Consider the following 25,316-nt stretch of genomic DNA (forward strand, 5'->3'; position numbering starts at 1 on the left):
AAAGTTGCAAGAAGGGACCAAAAAACAATAATTGGCATATGGAAAAAATGACCAAAAAAGCAAGGCTATAGTATAGCAAAAATGTCAAAAATGGCATTTTCTAAAAACAGCTAAAAACAACATTAAACCACATAAAAGAGCCTGTAAAAACACGCCATAGCTAAGGCAGTTGCGAAAAGATACAAAAAAGCAATAATTTGGCATATGAAAAAAAAACAGAAAAAGCAAAGGCTATAGTATGGCAAAAATGTCAAAAATGGCATTTTCTAAAAACAGCTAAAAACAACATTAAACCACATAAAAGAGCCTGTAAAAACACGCCATAGCTAAGGCAGTTGCGAAAAGATACAAAAAAGCAATAATTTGGCATATGAAAAAAAAAACAGAAAAAGCAAGGCTATAGTATGGCAAAAATGTACAAAAATGGCATTTTTAAAAACAGCTGAAAACAACATTAAAGCACATGAAATAGCCTGTAGAAACACGCCATAGCAAAGAAAATTGCAACAAGGGACAAAAAACAACAATTTGACATGTGGAAAAATGACCAAAAAAGCAAGGCTATAGTATGGAAAAATCTCAAAATGGAATTTTAAAAACAGATGAAAACAACATTAAACCACATAAAATAGCCTATAGAAACACGCCATAGCAAAGAAAAGTGCAAAAAAGGAAAAAAAAAACAATAATTTGGCATATGGAAAAAATGACCAAAAAAGCAAGGCTATAGTATGGCAAAAATGTCAAAATGGCATTTTCTAAAAACAATAAAAACCACATTAAACCACATAAAAGAGCCTGTAAAAAACACGGCAAAGCAAAGGAAGTTGAAAAGATACAAAAAAGCAATAATTTGGCATATGAAAAAATGACGAAAAAAGCAAGGCTATAGTATGGCAAAAATGTCAAAAATGGCATTTTCTAAAAACAGCTAAAAACCACATTAAACCACATAAAATAGCCTGTAGAAACACGCCATAACAAAGAAAGTTGCAAGAAGGGACAAAAAAACCAATAATTTGACATATGGAAAAATGACGAAAAGCAAGGCTATAGTATGGCAAAAATGTCAAAAATGGCATTTTCTAAAAACAGCTAAAAATCACATTAAACCACATAAAAGAGCCTATACAAACACGCCATAGCAAAGAAAGTTGCAAAAAGGGACAAAAAACCAACAATTCGACATGTGGAAAAAATGACGTAAAAGGCAAGGCTATAGTATGGCAAAAATGTCAAAAATGGCATTTTCTAAAAACAGCTGAAAACAACATTAAACCACATGACATAGCTTGTAGAAACACGCCATAGCAAAGAAAGTTGCAAAAAGGGACAAAAAAACAACAATTCGACGTGGAAAAAAATGACAAAAAAAGCAAGGCTATTGTGTGGTAAAAATGTGAAAAATGGCATTTTCTAAAAACAGCTAAAAACCACATTAAACCACATAAAATAGCCTGTAGAAACACGCCATAGCAAAGAAAGTTGCAAAAAGGGACAAAAAAACAATAATTTGGCATATGGAAAAAATGACGTAAAAAGCAAGGCTATAGTATGGCAAAAATGTCAAAAAATGGCATCTTCTAAAAACAGCTGAAAACAACATTAAACCACATAAAATAGCCTGTAGAAACACGCCATAGCAAAGAAAGATGCAAAAAGGGACAAAAAAACAATAATTTGGCATATGAAAAAAAATGACCAAAAATGCAAAAATGTCAAAAATAGCATTTTTTAAAAACAGCTGAAAACAACATTAAACCACATAAAACAGCCTGTAGAAACACGCCATAGCAAAGAAAGTTGCAAAAAGGGACAAAAAAACAATAATTTGACATGCGGAAAAATGACCAAAAATGCAAGGCTATAGCATGCCAAAAATGTCAAAAAATGTCATTTTCTAAAAACAGCTAAAAAACACATTAAACCACAAAAAATAGCCTGTAGAAACACGCCATAGCAAAGAAAGTTGCAAGAAGGGACAAAAAAACTATAATTTGACATGTGGAAAAAATGACGAAAAAAGCAAGGCTATAGTATGGCAAAAATGTCAAAAAATGGCATTTTCTAAAAAGAGCTGAAAACAAAATTAAACCACATAAAAGAGCCTGTAGAAACACGCCATAGGAAAGGAAGTTGCAAAAAGGGACAAAAAAACAATAATTTGACATGTGGAAAAAATGACGAAAAAAGCAAGGCTATAGAATGGCAAAAATGTCAAAAATGGCATTTTCTAAAAACAGCTAAAAATCACATTAAACCACAAAAAATAGCCTGTAGAAACACGCCATAACAAAGAAAGTTGCAAGAAGGGACAAAAAACCAACAATTTGACATGTGGAAAAAATGACGAAAAAAGCAAGGCTATAGTATGGCAAAAATGTCAAAAAATGGCATTTTCTAAAAACAGCTGAAAACAACATTAAACCACATAAAATAGCCTGTAGAAACACGCCATAGCAAAGAAAGTTGCAAAAAGGGACAAAAAAACAATAATTTGGCATATGGAAAGAATGACCAAAAAAGCAAGGCTATAGTATGGCAAAAATGTCAAAAATGGCCTTTTTTCAAAAACAGCTAAAAACCACATTAAACCACATAAAAGAGCCTGTACAAACACGCCATAGGAAAGGAAGTTGCAAAAGGGACAAAAACAATAATTTGACATGTGGAAAAAATGACCAAAAAGCAAGGCTATAGTATGGAAAAATTGTAAAAAATGGCATTTTCTAAAAACAGCTGAAAACAACATTAAACCACATAAAATAGCCTGTAGAAACACGCCATAGCAAAGAAAGTTGCAAAAAGGGACAAAAAAACAATAATTTGGCATATGGCAAAAATGACCAAAAAAGCAAGGCTATAGTATGGCAAAAATGTCAAAAATGGCATTTTCTAAAAACAGCTAAAAACCACATTAAACCACATAAAATAGCCTGTAAAAACACGGCCATAGCAAAGGAAGTTGCAAAAGATACAAAAAACAATAATTTGGCATATGAAAAAATGACTGAAAAAGCAAGGCTATAGTATGGCAAAATGTCAAAAATGGCATTTTCTAAAACAGCTAAAACCACATTAAACCACATAAAATAGCCTATACAAACACGCCATAGCAAAGAAAGTTGCAAAAGGGACAAAAAACCAACAATTTGACATGTGGAAAAAATGACGTAAAAAGCAAGGCTATAGTATGGCAAAAATGTCAAAAATGGCATTTTCTAAAACAGCTAAAACAACATTAAACCACATAAAATAGCCTGTAGAAACACGCCATAGCAAAGAAAGTTGCAAAAGGGACAAAAAACAATAATTTACATATGGAAAAATGACAGAAAAAGCAAGGCTATAGTATGGCAAAATGTCAAAATGGCATTTTCTAAAAACAGCTAAAACCACATTAAACCACAAAAAAGAGCCTGTAGAAACACGCCATAGCAAAGAAAGTTGCAAAAAGGGACAAAAAAACAATAATTTGGCATATGGAAAGAATGACCAAAAAAGCAAGGCTATAGTATGGCAAAAATGTCAAAAAATGGCATTTTCTAAAAACAGCTGAAAACAACATTAAACCACATAAAAGAGCCTGTAGAAACACGCCATAGCAAAGAAAGTTGCAAAAAGGGACAAAAAAACAATAATTTGGCATATGGAAAGAATGACCAAAAAAGCAAGGCTATAGTATGGCAAAAATGTCAAAAAATGGCATTTTTTAAAAACAGCTGAAAACAACATTAAACCAAATAAAATAGCCTGTAGAAACACGCCATAGCAAAGAAAGTTGCAAAAAGGGACAAAAAACCAATAATTTGGCATATGGAAAAAATGACAAAAAAAGCAAGGCTATAGTATGGCAAAAATGTCAAAAATGGCATTTTCAAAAAACAGCTAAAAACCACATTAAACCACAAAAAATAGCCTGTAGAAACACGCCATAGCAAAGAAAGTTGCAAAAAGGGACAAAAAAACAATAATTTGGCATATGAAAAAAATGACCAAAAAAGCAAGGCTATAGTATGGCAAAAATGTCAAAAATGGCATTTTCTAAAAACAGCTGAAAACAACATTAAACCACATAAAAGAGCCTGTAGAAACACGCCATAGCAAAGGCAGTTGCAAAAGATACAAAAAAGCAATAATTTGGCATATGAAAAAAAAAACAGAAAAAGCAAGGCTATAGTATGGCAAAAATGTCAAAAATAGCATTTTTTAAAAACAGCTGAAAACAACATTAAACCACATAAAACAGCCTGTAGAAACACGCCATAGCAAAGAAAGTTGCAAAAAGGGACAAAAAAACAATAATTTGACATGCGGAAAAATGACCAAAAATGCAAGGCTATAGCATGCCAAAAATGTCAAAAAATGTCATTTTCTAAAAACAGCTAAAAAACACATTAAACCACAAAAAATAGCCTGTAGAAACACGCCATAGCAAAGAAAGTTGCAAGAGGGACAAAAAAAACATAATTTTGACATGTGGAAAAAATGACGAAAAAAGCAAGGCTATAGTATGGCAAAATGTCAAAAATGGCATTTTCTAAAACAGCTGAAAATCACATTAAACCACATAAAAGAGCCTGCAGAAACACGCCATAGGAAAGGAAGTTGCAAAAGGGACAAAAACAACAATTTGACATGTGGAAAAAATGACGAAAAAGCAAGGCTATAGAATGGCAAAAATGTCAAAAATGGCATTTTCTAAAAACAGCTAAAAATCACATTAAACCACAAAAAATAGCCTGTAGAAACACGCCATAACAAAGAAAGTTGCAAGAAGGGACAAAAAACCAACAATTTGACATGTGGAAAAATGACCAAAAAAGCAAGGCTATAGTATAGCAAAAATGTCAAAAATGGCATTCTTTAAAAACAGCTGAAAACAACATTAAACCACATAAAATAGCTTGTAGAAACACGGCAAAGCAAAGGAAGTTGCGAAAAGATACAAAAAAGCAATAATTTGGCATATGAAAAAAATGACGAAAAAAGCAAGGCTATAGTATGGCAAAAATGTCAAAAATGGCCTTTTTTCAAAAACAGCTAAAAACCACATTAAACCACATAAAAGAGCCTGTACAAACACGCCATAGGAAAGGAAGTTGCAAAAAGGGTCAAAAAAACAATAATTTGACATGTGGAAAAAATGACGGAAAAAGCAAGGCTATAGTATGGCAAAAATGTCAAAAATGGCATTTTCTAAAAACAGCTAAAAACCACATTAAACCAAATAAAAGAGCCTGTAGAAACACGCCATAGCAAAGAAAGTTGCAAAAAGGGACAAAAAAACAACAATTCGACATGTGGAAAAAATGACAAAAAAAAGCAAGGCTATAGTATGGCAAAAAATGTCAAAAATGGCATTTTCTAAAAACAGCTAAAAACCACATTAAACCACAAAAAATAGCCTGTAGAAACACGCCATAGCAAAGAAAGTTGCAAGAAGGGACAAAAAACCAACAATTTGACATGTGGAAAAAATGACGAAAAAAGCAAGGCTATAGTATGGCAAAAATGTCAAAAATGGCATTTTCTAAAAACAGCTAAAAATCACATTAAACCACATAAAAGAGCCTATACAAACACGCCATAGCAAAGAAAGTCGCAAGAAAGGACAAAAAACCAACAATTTGACATGTGAAAAAAATGACAAAAAAAGCAAGGCTATAGTATGGCAAAAATTTCAAAAATGGCGTTCTTTAAAAACAGCTAAAAACCACATTAAACCACATAAAAGAGCCTGTAGAAACACGCCATAGCAAAGAAAGTTGCAAAAAGGGACAAAAAAACAACAATTCGACGTGGAAAAAAATGACAAAAAAAGCAAGGCTATTGTGTGGTAAAAATGTGAAAAATGGCATTTTCTAAAAACAGCTAAAAACCACATTAAACCACATAAAATAGCCTGTAGAAACACGCCATAGCAAAGAAAGTTGCAAAAAGGGACAAAAAAACAATAATTTGGCATATGGAAAAAATGACCAAAAAAGCAAGGCTATAGTATGGCAAAAATGTCAAAAAATGGCATCTTCTAAAAACAGCTGAAAACAACATTAAACCACATAAAATAGCCTGTAGAAACACGCCATAGCAAAGAAAGTTGCAAAAAGGGACAAAAAAACAATAATTTGACATGCGGAAAAATGACCAAAAATGCAAGGCTATAGCATGCCAAAAATGTCAAAAAATGTCATTTTCTAAAAACAGCTAAAAACTACATTAAACCACATAAAGAGCCTGTAGAAACACGCCATAGCAAAGAAAGTTGCAAAAAGATACAAAAGAGCAATAATTAGGCATATGAAAAAAAATGACCAAAAAAGCAAGGCTATAGTATGGCAAAAATGTCAAAAATGGCATTTTCTAAAAACAGCTAAAAAACACATTAAACCACAAAAAATAGCCTGTAGAAACACGCCATAGCAAAGAAAGTTGCAAGAAGGGACAAAAAAACTATAATTTGACATGTGGAAAAAATGACGAAAAAAGCAAGGCTATAGTATGGCAAAAATGTCAAAAAATGGCATTTTCTAAAAACAGCTGAAAACAACATTAAACCACATAAAATAGCCTGTAGAAACACGCCATAGCAAAGAAAGTTGCAAAAAGGGACAAAAAAACAATAATTTGGCATATGGAAAGAATGACCAAAAAGCAAGGCTATAGTATGGCAAAATGTCAAAATGGCATTTTCTAAAAACAGCTAAAACCACATTAAACCACATAAAAGAGCCTGTACAAACACGCCATAGGAAAGGAAGTTGCAAAAAGGGTCAAAAAAACAATAATTTGACATGTGGAAAAAATGACGGAAAAAGCAAGGCTATAGTATGGCAAAATGTCAAAAAATGGCATTTTCTAAAAAGAGCTGAAAACAAAATTAAACCACATAAAAGAGCCTGTACAAACACGCCATAGGAAAGGAAGTTGCAAAAAGGGACAAAAAAAGTATAATTTGACATGTGGAAAAAATGACGAAAAAAGCAAGGCTATAGTATGGCAAAAATGTCAAAAATGGCATTTTCTAAAAACAGCTAAAAACAACATTAAACCACATAAAATAGCCTGTAGAAACACGCCATAGCAAAGAAAGTTGCAAAAAGGGACAAAAAAACAATAATTTGGCATATGGAAAAAATGACCAAAAAAGCAAGGCTATAGTATGGCAAAAATCTCAAAAATGGCATTTTTAAAAAACAGCTGAAAACAACATTAAACCACATAAAATAGCCTGTAGAAACACGCCATAGCAAAAGAAAGTTGCAAAAGGGACAAAAAACAATAATTTGGCATATGGAAAAAATGACCAAAAAGCAAAGGCTATAGTATGGCAAAAATGTCAAAAGGGCATTTTCTAAAAACAATTTAAAACCACTTTGAACCACATTAAAGAGCCTGTAGAAACACGCCATAGCAAAGAAAGTTGCAAAAAGGGACAAAAAACCAACAATTTGACATGTGGAAAAAATGACAAAAAAAGCAAGGCTATAGTATGGCAAAAATGTCAAAAATGGCATTTTCTAAAAACAGCTAAAAACAACATTAAACCACATAAAAGAGCCTGTAACAACACGCCATAGCTAAGGCAGTTGCGAAAAGATACAAAAAAGCAATAATTTGGCATATGAAAAAAAAAACAGAAAAAGCAAGGCTATAGTATGGCAAAAATGTACAAAAATGGCATTTTTAAAAACAGCTGAAAACAACATTAAAGCACATGAAATAGCCGAAAGAAACACGCCATAGCAAAGAAAATTGCAAAAAGGGACAAAAAAACTATAATTTGACATGTGGAAAAAATGACCAAAAAAGCAAGGCTATAGTATGGAAAAAATCTCAAAAATGGAATTTTTAAAAACAGATGAAAACCACATTAAACCAAATAAAAGAGCCTGTAGAAACACGCCATAGCAAAGAAAGTTGCAAAAAGGGACAAAAAACCAATAATTTTACATATGGAAAAATGACCAAAAAAGCAAGGCTATAGTATGGCAAAAATGTCAAAAATGGCATTTTCTAAAAACAGCTAAAAACCACATTAAACCACATAAAAGAGCCTGTAAAAACACGGCAAAGCAAAGGAAGTTGAAAAGATACAAAAAGCAATAATTTGGCATATGAAAAATGACGAAAAAAGCAAGGCTATAGTATGGCAAAAATGTCAAAAATGGCATTTTCTAAAAACAGCTAAAAACCACATTAAACCACATAAAAGAGCCTGTAAAAACACGGCAAAGCAAAGGAAGTTGCGAAAAGATACAAAAAAGCAATAATTTGGCATATGAAAAAAATGACGAAAAAAGCAAGGCTATAGTATGGCAAAAATGTGAAAAATGGCATTTTCTAAAAACAGCGAAAAACCACATTAAACCACATAAAATAGCCTATACAAACACGCCATAGCAAAGAAAGTTGCAAAAAGGGACAAAAAACCAACAATTCGACATGTTGAAAAAATGACGTAAAAGGCAAGGCTATAGTATGGCAAGAAAGTAAAAAATGGCGCTCTTTAAAAACAGCTGAAAACAACATTAAACCACATAAAATAGCTTGTAGAAACACGCCATAGCAAAGAAAGTTGCAAAAAGGGACAAAAAACCAATAATTTTACATATGGAAAAAATGACAGAAAACCAAGGCTATAGTATGGCAAAAATGTCAAAAATGGCATTTTCTAAAAACAGCTAAAAATCACATTAAACCACATAAAAGAGCCTGCAGAAACACGCCATAGCAAAGAAAGTTGCAAGAAGGGACAAAAAACCAACAATTTGACATGTGGAAAAAATGACGAAAAAAGCAAGGCTATAGTATGGCAAAAATGTCAAAAATGGCATTTTCTAAAAACAGCTAAAAATCACATTAAACCACATAAAAGAGCCTGTAGAAACACGCCATAGCAAAGAAAATTGCAAAAAGGGCCGAAAAAACAATAATTTGGCATACGGAAAAAATGACCAAAAAAGCAAGGCTATAGTATAGCAAAAATGTCAAAAATGGCATTCTTTAAAAACAATTTAAAACCACTTTGAACCACATTAAAGAGCTTGTAGAAACACGGCAAAGCAAAGGAAGTTGCGAAAAGATACAAAAAAGCAATAATTTGGCATATGAAAAAAATGACGAAAAAAGCAAGGCTATAGTATGGCAAAAATGTCAAAAATGGCATTTTCTAAAAACAGCTAAAAACCACATTAAACCACATAAAAGAGCCTGTACAAACACGCCATAGCAAAGAAAGTTGCAAAAAGGGACAAAAAAACAACAATTCGACATGTGGAAAAAATGACAAAAAAAAGCAAGGCTATAGTATGGCAAAAATGTCAAAAATGGCATTTTCTAAAAACAGCTAAAAACCACATTAAACCAAATAAAAGAGCCTGTAGAAACACGCCATAGCAAAGAAAGTTGCAAAAAGGGACAAAAAAACAACAATTCCACATGTGGAAAAAATGACAAAAAAAAGCAAGGCTATAGTATGGCAAAAAATGTCAAAAATGGCATTTTCTAAAAACAGCTAAAAACCACATTAAACCACAAAAAATAGCCTGTAGAAACACGCCATAGCAAAGAAAGTTGCAAGAAGGGACAAAAAACCAACAATTTGACATGTGGAAAAAATGACGAAAAAAGCAAGGCTATAGTATGGCAAAAATGTCAAAAATGGCATTTTCTAAAAACAGCTAAAAATCACATTAAACCACATAAAAGAGCCTATACAAACACGCCATAGCAAAGAAAGTCGCAAGAAAGGACAAAAAACCAACAATTTGACATGTGAAAAAAATGACAAAAAAAGCAAGGCTATAGTATGGCAAAAATTTCAAAAATGGCGTTCTTTAAAAACAGCTAAAAACCACATTAAACCACATAAAAGAGCCTGTAGAAACACGCCATAGCAAAGAAAGTTGCAAAAAGGGACAAAAAAACAACAATTCGACGTGGAAAAAAATGACAAAAAAAGCAAGGCTATTGTGTGGTAAAAATGTGAAAAATGGCATTTTCTAAAAACAGCTAAAAACCACATTAAACCACATAAAATAGCCTGTAGAAACACGCCATAGCAAAGAAAGTTGCAAAAAGGGAAAAAAAAAACAAAAATTTGGCATATGGAAAAAATGACCAAAAAAGCAAGGCTATAGTATAGCAAAAATGTCAAAAATGGCATTCTTTAAAAACAGCTGAAAACAACATTAAACCACATAAAATAGCTTGTAGAAACACGCCATAGCAAAGAAAGTTGCAAAAAGGGACAAAAAAACAATAATTTGACATGGAAAAATGACCAAAAATGCAAAGGCTATAGCATGCCAAAAATGTCAAAAAATGTCATTTTCTAAAAACAGCTAAAAACTACATTAAACCACATAAAGAGCCTGTAGAAACACGCCATAGCAAAGAAAGTTGCAAAAAGATACAAAAGAGCAATAATTAGGCATATGAAAAAAAATGACCAAAAAAGCAAGGCTATAGTATGGCAAAAATGTCAAAAATGGCATTTTCTAAAAACAGCTAAAAACCACATTAAACCACAAAAAATAGCCTGTAGAAACACGCCATAGCAAAGAAAGTTGCAAGAAGGGACAAAAAAACAATAATTTGACATGTGGAAAAAATGACGAAAAAAGCAAGGCTATAGTATGGCAAAAATGTCAAAAAATGGCATTTTCTAAAAAGAGCTGAAAACAAAATTAAACCACATAAAAGAGCCTGTAGAAACACGCCATAGGAAAGGAAGTTGCAAAAAGGGACAAAAAAACAATAATTTGACATGTGGAAAAAATGACGAAAAAAGCAAGGCTATAGTATGGCAAAAATGTCAAAAATGGCATTTTCTAAAAACAGCTGAAAACAACATTAAACCACATAAAATAGCCTGTAGAAACACGCCATAGCAAAGAAAGTTGCAAAAAGGGACAAAAAAACAATAATTTGGCATATGGAAAGAATGACCAAAAAAGCAAGGCTATAGTATGGCAAAAATGTCAAAAATGGCCTTTTTTCAAAAACAGCTAAAAACCACATTAAACCACATAAAAGAGCCTGTACAAACACGCCATAGGAAAGGAAGTTGCAAAAAGGGTCAAAAAAACAATAATTTGACATGTGGAAAAAATGACGGAAAAAGCAAGGCTATAGTATGGCAAAATGTCAAAAAATGGCATTTTCTAAAAAGAGCTGAAAACAAAATTAAACCACATAAAAGAGCCTGTACAAACACGCCATAGGAAAGGAAGTTGCAAAAAGGGACAAAAAAAGTATAATTTGACATGTGGAAAAAATGACGAAAAAAGCAAGGCTATAGTATGGCAAAAATGTCAAAAATGGCATTTTCTAAAAACAGCTAAAAACAACATTAAACCACATAAAATAGCCTGTAGAAACACGCCATAGCAAAGAAAGTTGCAAAAAGGGACAAAAAAACAATAATTTGGCATATGGCAAAAATGACCAAAAAAGCAAGGCTATAGTATGGCAAAAATGTCAAAAAATGGTATTTTCTAAAAACAGCTAAAAACCACATTAAACCACAAAAAATAGCCTGTCGAAACACGCCATAGCAAAGAAAGTTGCAAGAAGGGACAAAAAAACTACAATTTGACATGTGGAAAAAATGACGAAAAAAGCAAGGCTATAGTATGGCAAAAATGTCAAAAATGGCATTTTCTAAAAAAGATTTAAAACAACATTAAACCACATAACATAGCCTGTAGAAATACGCCATAGCAAAGAAAGTTGCAAAAAGGGACAAAAAAACTATAATTTCACATGTGAAAAAATGACGTAAAAAGCAAGGCTATAGTATGGCAAAAATGTCAAAAATGGCATTTTCTAAAAACAGCTGAAAACAACATTAAACCACATAAAATAGCCTGTAGAAACACGCCATAGCAAAGAAAGTTGCAAGAAGGGACAAAAAAACAATAATTTGACATGTGGAAAGAATGACCAAAAAAGCAAGGCTATAGTATGGCAAAAATGTCAAAAATGGCATTTTTTAAAAACAGCTAAAAACAACATTAAACCACATAACATAGCCTGTAGAAACACGCCATAGCAAAGAAAGTTGCAAAAAGGGACAAAAAAACAATCAGTTGACATGTGGAAAGAATGACCAAAAAAAGCAAGGCTATAGTATGGCAAAAATGTCAAAAATGGCATTTTCTAAAAACAGCTAAAAACCACATTAAACCACAAAAAATAGCCTGTAGAAACACGCCATAGCAAAGAAAGTTGCAAGAAGGGACAAAAAACCAACAATTTGACATGGGGAAAAATGACGAAAAAAGCAAGACTATAGTATGGCAAAAATGTCAAAAATGGCATTTTCTAAAAACAGCTGAAAACAACATTAAACCACATAAAATAGCCTGTAGAAACACGCCATAGCAAAGAAAGTTGCAAAAAGGGACAAAAAAACAATAATTTGGCATATGGAAAAAATGACCAAAAAAGCAAGGCTATAGTATGGCAAAAATGTCAAAAATGGCATTTTCTAAAAACAGCTAAAAACCACATTAAACCACATAAAAGAGCCTGTAGAAACACGCCATAGCAAAGAAAGTTGCAAAAAGGGACAAAAAAACAATAATTTGGCATGTGAAAAAAATGACAAAAAAAGCAAGGCTATAGTATGGCAAAAATGTCAAAAATGGCATTTTCTAAAAACAGCTAAAAACCACATTAAACCACAAAAAATAGCCTGTAGAAACACGCCATAGCAAAGAAAGTTGCAAGAAGGGACAAAAAAACAACAATTCGACATGTGGAAAAAATGACGTAAAAAGCAAGGCTATAGTATGGCAAAAAATGTCAAAAATGGCATTTTCTAAAAATAGCTAAAAACCACATTAAACCACAAAAAATAGCCTGTAGAAACACGCCATAGCAAAGAAAGTTGCAAAAAGGGACAAAAAAACAACAATTTGACATATGGAAAAATGACCAAAAAGCAAGGCTATAGTATGGCAAAAATGTCAAAAAATGGCATTTTCTAAAAACAGCTAAAAAATCACATTAAACCACAAAAAATAGCCTGTAGAAACACGCCATAGCAAAGAAAGTTGCAAGAAGGGACAAAAAACCAACAATTTGACATGTGGAAAAAATGACGGAAAAAGCAAGGCTATAGTATGGCAAAAATGTCAAAAATGGCATTTTCTAAAAACAGCTGAAAACAACATTAAACCACATAAAATAGCCTGTAGAAACACGCCATAGCAAAGAAAGTTGCAAAAAGGGACAAAAAAACAATAATTTGACATGTGGAAAAAATGACAGAAAAAGCAAGGCTATAGTATGGCAAAAATGTCAAAAATGGCATTTTCTAAAAACAGCTAAAAACCACATTAAACCACAAAAAATAGCCTGTAGAAACACGCCATAGCAAAGAAAGTTGCAAGAAGGGACAAAAAACCAACAATTTGACATGTGGAAAAAATGACGAAAAAAGCAAGGCTATAGTATGGCAAAAATGTCAAAAATGGCATTTTCTAAAAACAGCTAAATACCACATTAAACCAAATAAAAGAGCCTGTAGAAACACGCCATAGCAAAGAAAGATGCAAAAAGGGACAAAAAACCAATAATTTGACATGTGGAAAAAATGACGGAAAAAGCAAGGCTATAGTATGGCAAAAATGTCAAAAATGGCATTTTCTAAAAACAGCTAAAAACCACATTAAACCACATAAAAGAGCCTGTAGAAACACACCATAGCAAAGAAAGTTGCAAAAAGATACAACAAAACAAAAATTTGGCATATGGAAAAAAAAAAAAAAAAAGCAAGGCTATAGTATGGCAAAAATGTTAAAAATGGCATTTTCTAAAAACAGCTAAAAAACACATTAAACCACAAAAAATAGCCTGTAGAAACACGCCATAACAAAGAAAGTTGCAAGAAGGGACAAAAAACCAACAATTTGACATGTGGAAAAAATGACGAAAAAAGCAAGGCTATAGTATGGCAAAAATGTCAAAAAATTGCGTTTTCTAAAAAGAGCTGAAAACAAAATTAAACCACATAAAAGAGCCTGTAGAAACACACCATAGCAAAGAAAGGTGCAAAAAGATACAACAAAACAATAATTTGGCATATGGAAAAAAAAAAAAAAAAAAGCAAGGCTATAGTATGGCAAAAATGTCAAAAATGGCATTTTCAAAAAACAGCTAAATACCACATTAAACCAAATAAAAGAGCCTGTAGAAACACGCCATAGCAAAGGAAGTTGCAAAAAGGGACAAAAAAAACAATAATTTGGCATATGGCAAAAATGACCAAAAAAGCAAGGCTATAGTATGGCAAAAATGTCAAAAAATGGTATTTTCTAAAAACAGCTAAAAACCACATTAAACCACAAAAAATAGCCTGTCGAAACACGCCATAGCAAAGAAAGTTGCAAAAAGGGACAAAAAAACTACAATTTGACATGTGGAAAGAATGACTTAAAAGCAAGGCTATAGAATGGCAAAAATGTCAAAAATGGCATTTTCTAAAAACAGCTAAAAACAACATTAAACCACATAAAATAGCCTGTAGAAACACGCCATAGCAAAGAAAGTTGCAAAAAGGGACAAAAAAACAATAATTTGGCATATGGAAAGAATGACCAAAAAAGCAAGGCTATAGTATGGCAAAAATGTTAAAAATGGCATTTTCTAAAAATAGCTAAAAACCACATTAAACCACAAAAAATAGCCTGTAGAAACACGCCATAGCAAAGAAAGTTGCAAGAAGGGACAAAAAACCAACAATTTGACATGTGGAAAAAATGACGGAAAAAGCAAGGCTATAGTATGGCAAAAATGTCAAAAAATGGCATTTTCTAAAAACAGCTAAAAAATCACATTAAACCACAAAAAATAGCCTGTAGAAACACGCCATAGCAAAGAAAGTTGCAAGAAGGGACAAAAAACCAACAATTTGACATGTGGAAAAAATGACGGAAAAAGCAAGGCTATAGTATGGCAAAAATGTCAAAAATGGCATTTTCTAAAAACAGCTAAAAACCACATTAAACCACAAAAAATAGCCTGTAGAAACACGCCATAGCAAAGAAAGTTGCAAGAAAGGAAAAAAAACCAACAATTTGACATGTGGAAAAAATGACGAAAAAAGCAAGGCTATAGTATGGCAAAATGTCAAAAAAAATGGCATTTTCTAAAAACAGCTGAAAACAACATTAAACCACATAAAATAGCCTGTAGAAACACGCCATAGCAAAGAAAGTTGCAAAAAGGGACAAAAAAACAATCAGTTGACATGTGGAAAAAATGACGTAAAAAGCAAGGCTATAGTATGGCAAAAAATGTCAAAAATGGCATTTTCTAAAAACAGCTAAAAACCACATTAAACCACATAAAAGAGCCTGTAGAAACACGCCATAGCAAAGGAAGTTGCAAAAAGGGACAAAAAACCAATAATTTGACATGTGGAAAAAATGACAGAAAAAGCAAGGCTATAGTATGGCAAAAATGTCAAAAAATGGCATTTTCTAAAAACAGCTAAAAACCACATTAAACCACAAAAAATAGCCTGTAGAAACACGCCATAGCAAAGAAAGTTGCAAGAAGGGACAAAAAACCAACAATTTGACATGTGGAAAAAATGACGAAAAAAGCAAGGCTATAGTATGGCAAAAATGTCAAAAAATGGCATTTTCTAAAAAGAGCTGAAAACAAAAGTAAACCACATAAAAGAGCCTGTAGAAACACGCCATAGCAAAGAAAGTTGCAAGAAGGGACAAAAAAACAATAATTTGGCATATGGAAAAAATGACCAAAAAAGCAAGGCTATAGTATGGCAAAAATGTCAAAAAATGGCATTTTCTAAAAACAGCTAAAAAATCACATTAAACCACAAAAAATAGCCTGTAGAAACACGCCATAGCAAAGAAAGTTGCAAGAAGGGACAAAAAACCAACAATTTGACATGTGGAAAAAATGACGAAAAAAGCAAGGCTATAGTATGGCAAAAATGTCAAAAATGGCATTTTTTAAAAACAGCTGAAAACAACATTAAACCACATAAGAGAGCCTGTAGAAACACGCCATAGCAAAGAAAGTTGCAAGAAGGGACAAAAAAACAACAATTTGACATGTGGAAAAAATGACAAAAAAAGCAAGGCTATAGTATGGCAAAAATGTCAAAAATGGCATTTTTTAAAAACAGCTGAAAACAACATTAAACCACATAAGAGAGCCTGTAGAAACACGCCATAGCAAAGAAAGTTGCAAAAAGATACAACAAAACAATAATTTGGCATATGGAAAAAAAAAAAAAAAAGCAAGGCTATAGTATGGCAAAAATGTCAAAAAATGACACGTCCCAAAAACAGCTGAAAACCAACTTTAATAACGCAAATTAACCTTCTGAGTGACGCCATGGCACAGAAAGTTGCAAAAACTGTCATGATCATGGTGAAGTTATTTTTATTTTGTTCATTTCATGTCATGTATTGTGTTTCCTGTTCATTTTACTTTGAAATCACTAACCCCTGTCTCTGTTTCAGATGTGTTCCTGTCTGCCCTGCCCCCATTTTGTCACACCTGCCTCCTGATTCTTCTTCCCCACCAGTTTTCCATCACCCTCATTACCTCTTTTATTTAACCTCATGTCTCTCACGGTCTTGTTGCCAGTTAGTTGTACCTCATAGTCACGTTCAAGCATTCTTTTGTATTCATAGCCTTCTTGTATCGACCTCGGTAGTTTCTGACTCTGCATTTTGCATCACATTTTGGATACCTCTGCCTGTGTTGATTGACTTGCTGTGTACCGAACCTTGGACTGATTAAACACTGGTTTTTGCCTTTGAGGACTGGTCTTGTGTGTCCTGCATTTGAGTTCCTCTGTTGGTTACTTGTTCATGACATAAACAGTGAAAAAAACATAATCTGACATGCAGAAAAATGACCAAATATGCAAGGCTATAGTATGGCAAAAATGTCAAAAATTGCAGATGCAATTGCAATTGCAATTGTAGAAACACGCCATAGCAAAGAAAGTTGCAAAAAGGGACAAAAAAACCCAACAATTTGACATATAGACAAAATGACAAAAAAAGCAAGGCTATAGTATGGCAAAAATGTCAAAAAATGGCATTTTCTGAAAACAGCTAAAACCTACATTAAACCACATAAAAGAGCCTGTAGAAACACGCCATAGCAAAGAAAGTTGCAAAAAGGGCCAAAAAAACAATAATTTGGCATATGGAAAAAATGACAAAAAAAGCAAGGCTATAGTATGGCAAAAATGTCAAAAATGGCATTTTCTAAAAACAGCTGAAAACAACATTAAACCACATAAAATAGCCTGTAGAAACACGCCATAGCAAAGAAAGTTGCAAAAAGGGACAAAAAACCAATAATTTTACATATGGAAAAAATGACAAAAAAAGCAAGGCTATAGTATGGCAAAAATGTCAAAAATGGCATTTTCAAAAAACAGCTAAAAACAACATTAAACCACAAAAAATAGCCTGTAGAAACACGCCATAGCAAAGAAAGTTGCAAGAAGGGACAAAAAACCAACAATTTGACATGTGGAAAAAATGACGAAAAAAGCAAGGCTATAGTATGGCAAAAATGTCAAAAATGGCATTTTCTAAAAACAGCTAAAAACCACATTAAACCACATAAAAGAGCCTGTAGAAACACGCCATAGCAAAGAAAGTTGCAAGAAGGGCCAAAAAAACAATAATTTGGCATGTGGAAAAAATGACCAAAAAAGCAAGGCTATAGTATGGCAAAAATGTCAAAAATGGCATTTTTTAAAAACAGCTGAAAACAACATTAAACCACATAAGAGAGCCTGTAAAAACAAGGCAAAGCAAAGGAAGTTGCGATAAGATACAAAAAAGCAATAATTCGGCATATGAAAAAAATGACGAAAAAAGCAAGGCTATAGTATGGCAAAAATGTAAAAAATGGCATTTTCTAAAAACGATTTAAAACCACATTAAACCACATAAAAGAGCCTGTAAAAACACGCCATAGCAAAGAAAGTTGCAAAAAGGGCCAAAAAAACAATAATTTGGCATATGGAAAAAATGACCAAAAAAGCAAGGCTATAGTATGGCAAAAATGTCAAAAATGGCATTTTCTAAAAACAGCTGAAAACAACATTAAACCTCTTAAAATAGCCTGTAGAAACACGCCATAGCAAAGAAAGTTGCAAAAAGGGCCGAAAAAACAATAATTTGGCATACGGAAAAAATGACCAAAAAAGCAAGGCTATAGTATGGCAAAAATGTAAAAAATGGCATTTTTTAAAAACAGCTGAAAACAACATTAAACCACATAAAAGAGCCTGTAAAAACAAGGCAAAGCAAAGGAAGTTGCGAAAAGATACAAAAAAGCAATAATTTGGCATATGAAAAAAATGACGAAAAAAGCAAGGCTATAGTATGGCAAAAATGGCAAAAATGGCATTTTCTAAAAACAGCTAAATACAACATTAAACCAAATAAAAGAGCTTGTAGAAACACACCATAGCAAAGAAAGTTGCAAAAAGGGCCAAAAAAACAATAATTTGGCATATGGAAAAAATGACCAAAAAAGCAAGACTATAGTATGGCAAAAATGTCAAAAATGGCATTTTTTAAAAACAGCTGAAAACAACATTAAACCAAATAAAATAGCCTGTAGAAACACGCCATAGCAAAGAAAGTTGCAAAAAGGGCCGAAAAAACAATAATTTGGCATACGGAAAAAATGACCAAAAAAGCAAGGCTATAGTATGGCAAAAATGTCAAAAATGGCATTTTTTAAAAACAGCTGAAAACAACATTAAACCACATAAAAGAGCCTGTAAAAACAAGGCAAAGCAAAGGAAGTTGCGAAAAGATACAAAAAAGCAATAATTTGGCATATGAAAAAAATGACGAAAAAAGCAAGGCTATAGTATGGCAAAAATGTCAAAAATGGCATTTTCTAAAAACAGCTAAAAACCACATTAAACCACATAAAAGAGCCTGTAGAAACACGCCATAGCAAAGAAAGTTGCAAGAAGGGAAAAAAAAACAATAATTTGGCATATGGAAAAAATGACGAAAAAAGCAAGGCTATAGTATGGCAAAAATGTCAAAAATGGCGTTTTTTAAAAACAGCTGAAAACAACATTAAACCACATAAGAGAGCCTGTAAAAACAAGGCAAAGCAAAGGAAGTTGCGATAAGATACAAAAAAGCAATAATTCGGCATATGAAAAAAATGACGAAAAAAGCAAGGCTATAGTATGGCAAAAATGTAAAAAATGGCATTTTCTAAAAACGATTTAAAACCACATAAAACCACATAAAAGAGCCTGTAAAAACACGCCATAGCAAAGAAAGTTGCAAAAAGGGCCAAAAAAACAATATTTTGGCATATGGAAAAAATGACCAAAAAAGCAAGGCTATAGTATGGCAAAAATGTCAAAAATGGCATTTTCTGAAAACAGCTAAAAACAACATTAAACCTCTTAAAATAGCCTGTAGAAACACGCCATAGCAAAGAAAGTTGCAAAAAGGGCCGAAAAAACAATAATTTGGCATACGGAAAAAATGACCAAAAAAGCAAGGCTATAGTATGGCAAAAATGGCAAAAATGGCATTTTCTAAAAACAGCTAAATACCACATTAAACCAAATAAAAGAGCCTGTAGAAACACACCATAGCAAAGAAAGTTGCAAAAAGGGACAAAAAAACAATAATTTGGCATATGGAAAAAATGACCAAAAAAGCAAGACTATAGTATGGCAAAAATGTCAAAAATGGCATTTTCTAAAAACAGCTGAAAACAACATTAAACCAAATAAAAAAGCCTGTAGAAACACGCCATAGCAAAGAAAGTTGCAAAAAGGGACAAAAAAACAATAATTTGGCATATGGAAAAAATGACCAAAAAAGCAAGGCTATAGTTTGGCAAAAATGTCAAAAATGGCATTTTCTAAAAACAGCTAAAAACCACATTAAACCACATAAAAGAGCCTGTAGAAACACGCCATAGCAAAGAAAGTTGCAAGAAGGGCCAAAAAAACAATAATTTGGCATATGGAAAAAATGACCAAAAAAGCAAGGCTATAGTATGGCAAAAATGTCAAAAATGGCATTTTTTAAAAACAGCTGAAAACAACATTAAACCACATAAGAGAGCCTGTAAAAACAAGGCAAAGCAAAGGAAGTTGCGAAAAGATACAAAAAAGCAGTAATTCGGCATATGAAAAAAATGACGAAAAAAGCAAGGCTATAGTATGGCAAAAATGTCAAAAAATGGCATTTTCTAAAAACGATTTAAAACCACATTAAACCACATAAAAGAGCCTGTAAAAACACGCCATAGCAAAGAAAGTTGCAAAAAGGGCCAAAAAAACAATAATTTGGCATATGGAAAAAATGACCAAAAAAGCAAGGCTATACTATGACAAAAATGTCAAAAATGGCATTTTCTAAAAACAGCTGAAAACAACATTAAACCACATAAAAGAGCCTGTAGAAACACGCCATAGCAAAGAAAGTTGCAAAAATGGACAAAATAACAATAATTTGGCATATGGAAAAAATGACCAAAAAAGCAAGGCTATAGTATGGCAAAAATGTCAAAAATGGCATTTTTTAAAAACAGCTGAAAACAACATTAAACCACATAAAAGAGCCTGTAAAAACAAGGCAAAGCAAAGAAAGTTGCAAAAAGGGAAAAAAAAACAATAATTTGGCATATGGAAAAAATGACCAAAAAAGCAAGGCTATAGTATGGCAAAAATGTCAAAAATGGCATTTTCTAAAAACAGCTAAAAACCACATTAAACCACAAAAAATAGCCTGTAGAAACACGCCATAGCAAAGAAAGTTGCAAAAAGGGACAAAAAACCAACAATTCGACATGTTGAAAAAATGACGTAAAAAGCAAAGCTATAGTATGGCAAAAATGTCAAAAATGGCATTTTCAAAAAACAGCTAAATACCACATTAAACCACATAAAAGAGCCTGTAGAAACACGCCATAGCAAAGAAAGTTGCAAGAAGGGACAAAAAAACAATAATTTGGCATATGGATAAAATGACAAAAAATGCAAGGCTATAGTATGGCAAAAATGTCAAAAATGGCATTTTTAAAAAACAGCTGAAAACAACATTAAACCACATAAAATAGCCTGTAGAAACACGCCATAGCAAAGAAAGTTGCAAAAAGGGACAAAAAACCCAACAATTTGACATGTGGAAAAAATGACAAAAAAAGCAAGGCTATAGTATGGCAAAAATGTCAAAAAATGGCATTTTTTAAAAACAGCTGAAAACAACATTAAACCACATAAAATAGCCTGTAGAAACACGCCATAGCAAAGAAAGTTGCAAAAAGGGACAAAAAAGCAACAATTCGAATAGTGGAAAAAATGACAAAAAAGCAAGGCTATAGTATGGCAAAAATGGCATTTTCAAAAAACAGCTAAAAACCACATTAAACCACATAAAAGAGCCTGTAGAAACACGCCATGGCAAAGAAAGTTGCAAAAAGGGACAAAAAACCAACAATTCAACATGTTGAAAAAATGACGTAAAAAGCAAGGCTATAGTATGGCAAAAATGTCAAAAATGGCATTTTCTAAAAACAGCTAAATACCACATTAAACCACATAAAAGAGCCTGTAGAAACACGCCATAGCAAAGAAAGTTGCAAGAAGGGACAAAAAAACAATAATTTGGCATATGGATAAAATGACAAAAAAAAGCAAGGCTATAGTATGGCAAAAATGTCAAAAATGGCATTTTTAAAAAACAGCTGAAAACAACATGAAACCACATAAAATAGCCTGTAGAAACACGCCATAGCAAAGAAAGTTGCAAAAAGGGAAAAAAACCCAACAATTTGACATGTGGAAAAAATGACAAAAAAAGCAAGGCTATAGTATGGCAAAAATTTCAAAAAATGGCATTTTCTAAAAACAGCTGAAAACAACATTAAACCACATAAAAGAGCCTGTACAAACATGCCATAGGAAAGAAAGTTGCAAAAATGGACAAAAAACCAATAATTTGGCATATGGAAAAAATGACCAAAAAAGCAAGGCTATAGTATGGCAAAAATGTCAAAAATGGCATTTTTTAAAAACAGCTGAAAACAACATTAAACCATATAAAAGAGCCTGTAGAAATACGCCATAGCAAAGAAAGTTGCAAAAAGGGAAAAAAAAACAATAATTTGGCATATGGAAAAAATGACCAAAAAAGCAAGGCTATAGTATGGCAAAAATTTCAAAAAATGGCATTTTCTAAAAACAGCTAAAAACAACATTAAACCACATAAAAGAGCCTGTAGAAACACGCCATAGCAAAGAAAGTTGCAAAAAGGGACAAAAAAGCAACAATTCGAATAGTGGAAAAAATGACCAAAAAACAAGGCTATAGTATGGCAAAAATGGCATTTTCAAAAAACAGCTAAAAACCACATTAAACCACATAAAAGAGCCTGTAGAAACACGCCATAGCAAAGGAAGTTGCAAAAAGGGACAAAAAACTAACAATTCAACATGTTGAAAAAATGACGTAAAAAGCAAGGCTATAGTATGGCAAAAATGTCAAAAATGGCATTTTCAAAAAACAGCTAAATACCACATTAAACCACATGAAAGAGCCTGTAGAAACACGCCATAGCAAAGAAAGTTGCAAGAAGGGACAAAAAAAACAATAATTTGGCATATGGATAAAATGACCAAAAAAGCAAGGCTATAGTATGGCAAAAATGTCAAAAATGGCATTTTTAAAAAACAGCCGAAAACAACATGAAACCACGTAAAAGAGCCTTTACAAACATGCCATAGCAAAGAAAGTTGCAAAAAGGGCCAAAAAAACAATAATTTGGCATATGGAAAAAATGACCAAAAAAGCAAGGCTATAGTATGGCAAAAATGTCAAAAATGGCATTTTCTAAAAACAGCTAAAAACCACATTAAACCACATAAAAGAGCCTGTAGAAACACGCCATAGCAAAGAAAGTTGCAAAAAGGGCCAAAAAAACAATAATTTGGCATATGGAAAAAATGACGAAAAAAGCAAGGCTATAGTATGGCAAAAATTTCAAAAAATGGCATTTTCTAAAAACAGCTGAAAACAACATTAAACCACATAAAAGAGCCTGTAGAAACACGCCATAGCAAAGGAAGTTGCAAAAAGGGACAAAAAACCAACAATTCGACATGTTGAAAAAATGACCACAAAAGCAAGGCTATAGTATGGCAAAAATTTCAAAAAATGGCATTTTTTGAAAACAGCTGAAAACAACATTAAACCACATAAAAGAGCCTGTAGAAACACGCCATAGCAAAGGAAGTTGCAAAAAGGGACAAAAAACCAACAATTCGACATGTTGAAAAAATGACCACAAAAGCAAGGCTATAGTATGGCAAAAATTTCAAAAAATGGCATTTTTTGAAAACAGCTGAAAACAACATTAAACCACATAAAAGAGCCTGTAGAAACACGCCATAGCAAAGGAAGTTGCAAAAAGGGACAAAAAACCAACAATTCGACATGTTGAAAAAATGACCACAAAAGCAAGGCTATAGTATGGCAAAAATTTCAAAAAATGGCATTTTTTGAAAACAGCTGAAAACAACATTAAACCACATAAAAGAGCCTGTAGAAACACGCCATAGCAAAGAAAGTTGCAAAAAGGGACAAAAAAAACAATAATTTGGCATATGGATAAAATGACGAAAAAAGCAAGGCTATAGTATGGCAAAAATGTCAAAAATGGCATTTTTTAAAAACAGCTGAAAACAACATGAAACCACATAAAAGAGCCTGTAGAAACACGCCATAGCAAAGAAAGTTGCAAAAAGGGAAAAAAAAACAATAATTTGGCATATGGAAAAAATGACGTAAAAAGCAAGGCTATAGAATGGCAAAAATGTCAAAAATGGCATTTTCAAAAAACAGCTAAATACCACATTAAACCACATAAAAGAGCCTGTAGAAACACGCCATAGCAAAGAAAGTTGCAAGAAGGGACAAAAAAACAATAATTTGGCATATGGATAAAATGACAAAAACAGCAAGGCTATAGTATGGCAAAAATGTCAAAAAATGGCATTTTTAAAAAACAGCTGAAAACAACATGCAACCACACAAAATCTGTAGAAACACACCATAGCAAAGAAAGTTGCAAAAAGATACAACAAAACAATAATTTGGCATATGAAAAAAAAAAAAAAGCAAGGCTATAGTATGGCAAAAATGTCAAAAATGGCATTTTCTAAAAACAGCTAAAAACCACATTAAACCACAAAAAATAGCCTGTAGAAACACGCCATAGCAAAGAAAGTTGCAAGAAGGGACAAAAAACCAACAATTTGACATGTGGAAAAAATGACGAAAAAAGCAAGGCTATAGTATGGCAAAAATGTCAAAAAATGGCATTTTCTAAAAAGAGCTGAAAACAAAATTAAACCACATAAAAGAGCCTGTACAAACATGCCATAGTAAAGGAAGTTGCAAAAAGGGACAAAAAAGCAACAATTCGAATAGTGGAAAAAATGACAAAAAAGCAAGGCTATAGTATGGCAAAAATGTCAAAAATGGCATTTTCAAAAAGAAACACGTAGTAGTGTAGTATGATAAAAATTTCAAAAAATGGCATTTTCAAAAAACAGCTAAAAACCACATTAAACCACATAAAAGAGCCTGTAGAAACACGCCATAGCAAAGAAAGTTGCAAAAAGGGACAAAAAAACAATAATTTGGCATATGGAAAAAATGACGTAAAAAGCAAGGCTATAGAATGGCAAAAATGTCAAAAATGGCATTTTCAAAAAACAGCTAAATACCACATTAAACCACATAAAAGAGCCTGTAGAAACACGCCATAGCAAAGAAAGTTGCAAGAAGGGACAAAAAAACAATAATTTGGCATATGGATAAAATGACAAAAACAGCAAGGCTATAGTATGGCAAAAATGTCAAAAATGGCATTTTCTAAAAACAGCTGAAAACAACATGAAACCACACAAAATACCCTGTAGAAACACACCATAGCAAAGAAAGTTGCAAAAAGATACAACAAAACAATAATTTGGCATATGAAAAAAAAAAAAAAGCAAGGCTATAGTATGGCAAAAATGTCAAAAAATGGCATTTTTTAAAAACAGCTGAAAACCACATTAAACCACATGAAATTGCTTGTAGAAACACGCCATAGCAAAGAAAGTTGCAAAAAGGAACAAAACACCAATAATTTTACATATGGAAAAAATGACCAAAAAAGCAAGGCTATAGTATGGCAAAAATGTCAAAAAAATGGCATTTTTAAAAAACAGCTGAAAACAACATTAAACCACATAAAAT

General features: G+C 32.4%; 1 long non-coding RNA gene across 1 annotated transcript in view; it reads left to right on the top strand.

Annotated features, from left to right (window-relative positions):
* LOC148187188 (uncharacterized) overlaps positions 1-16,814 on the top strand; it is a 34,860-nt gene extending 18,046 nt beyond the window's left edge. The window contains exon 3 of the long non-coding RNA XR_015778991.1: positions 16,512-16,814. This is a non-coding gene — a long non-coding RNA (uncharacterized LOC148187188). The remainder of the gene's footprint in view (positions 1-16,511) is intronic.
* Positions 16,815-25,316: the final 8,502 nt, after the last annotated feature.

Source organism: Plectropomus leopardus, chromosome 15, assembly GCF_026936395.1.
Source record: "Plectropomus leopardus strain MGB_pleo_1.0 chromosome 15, ASM2693639v1, whole genome shotgun sequence".
NCBI classification, from domain to species: domain Eukaryota; kingdom Metazoa; phylum Chordata; class Actinopteri; order Perciformes; family Serranidae; genus Plectropomus; species Plectropomus leopardus.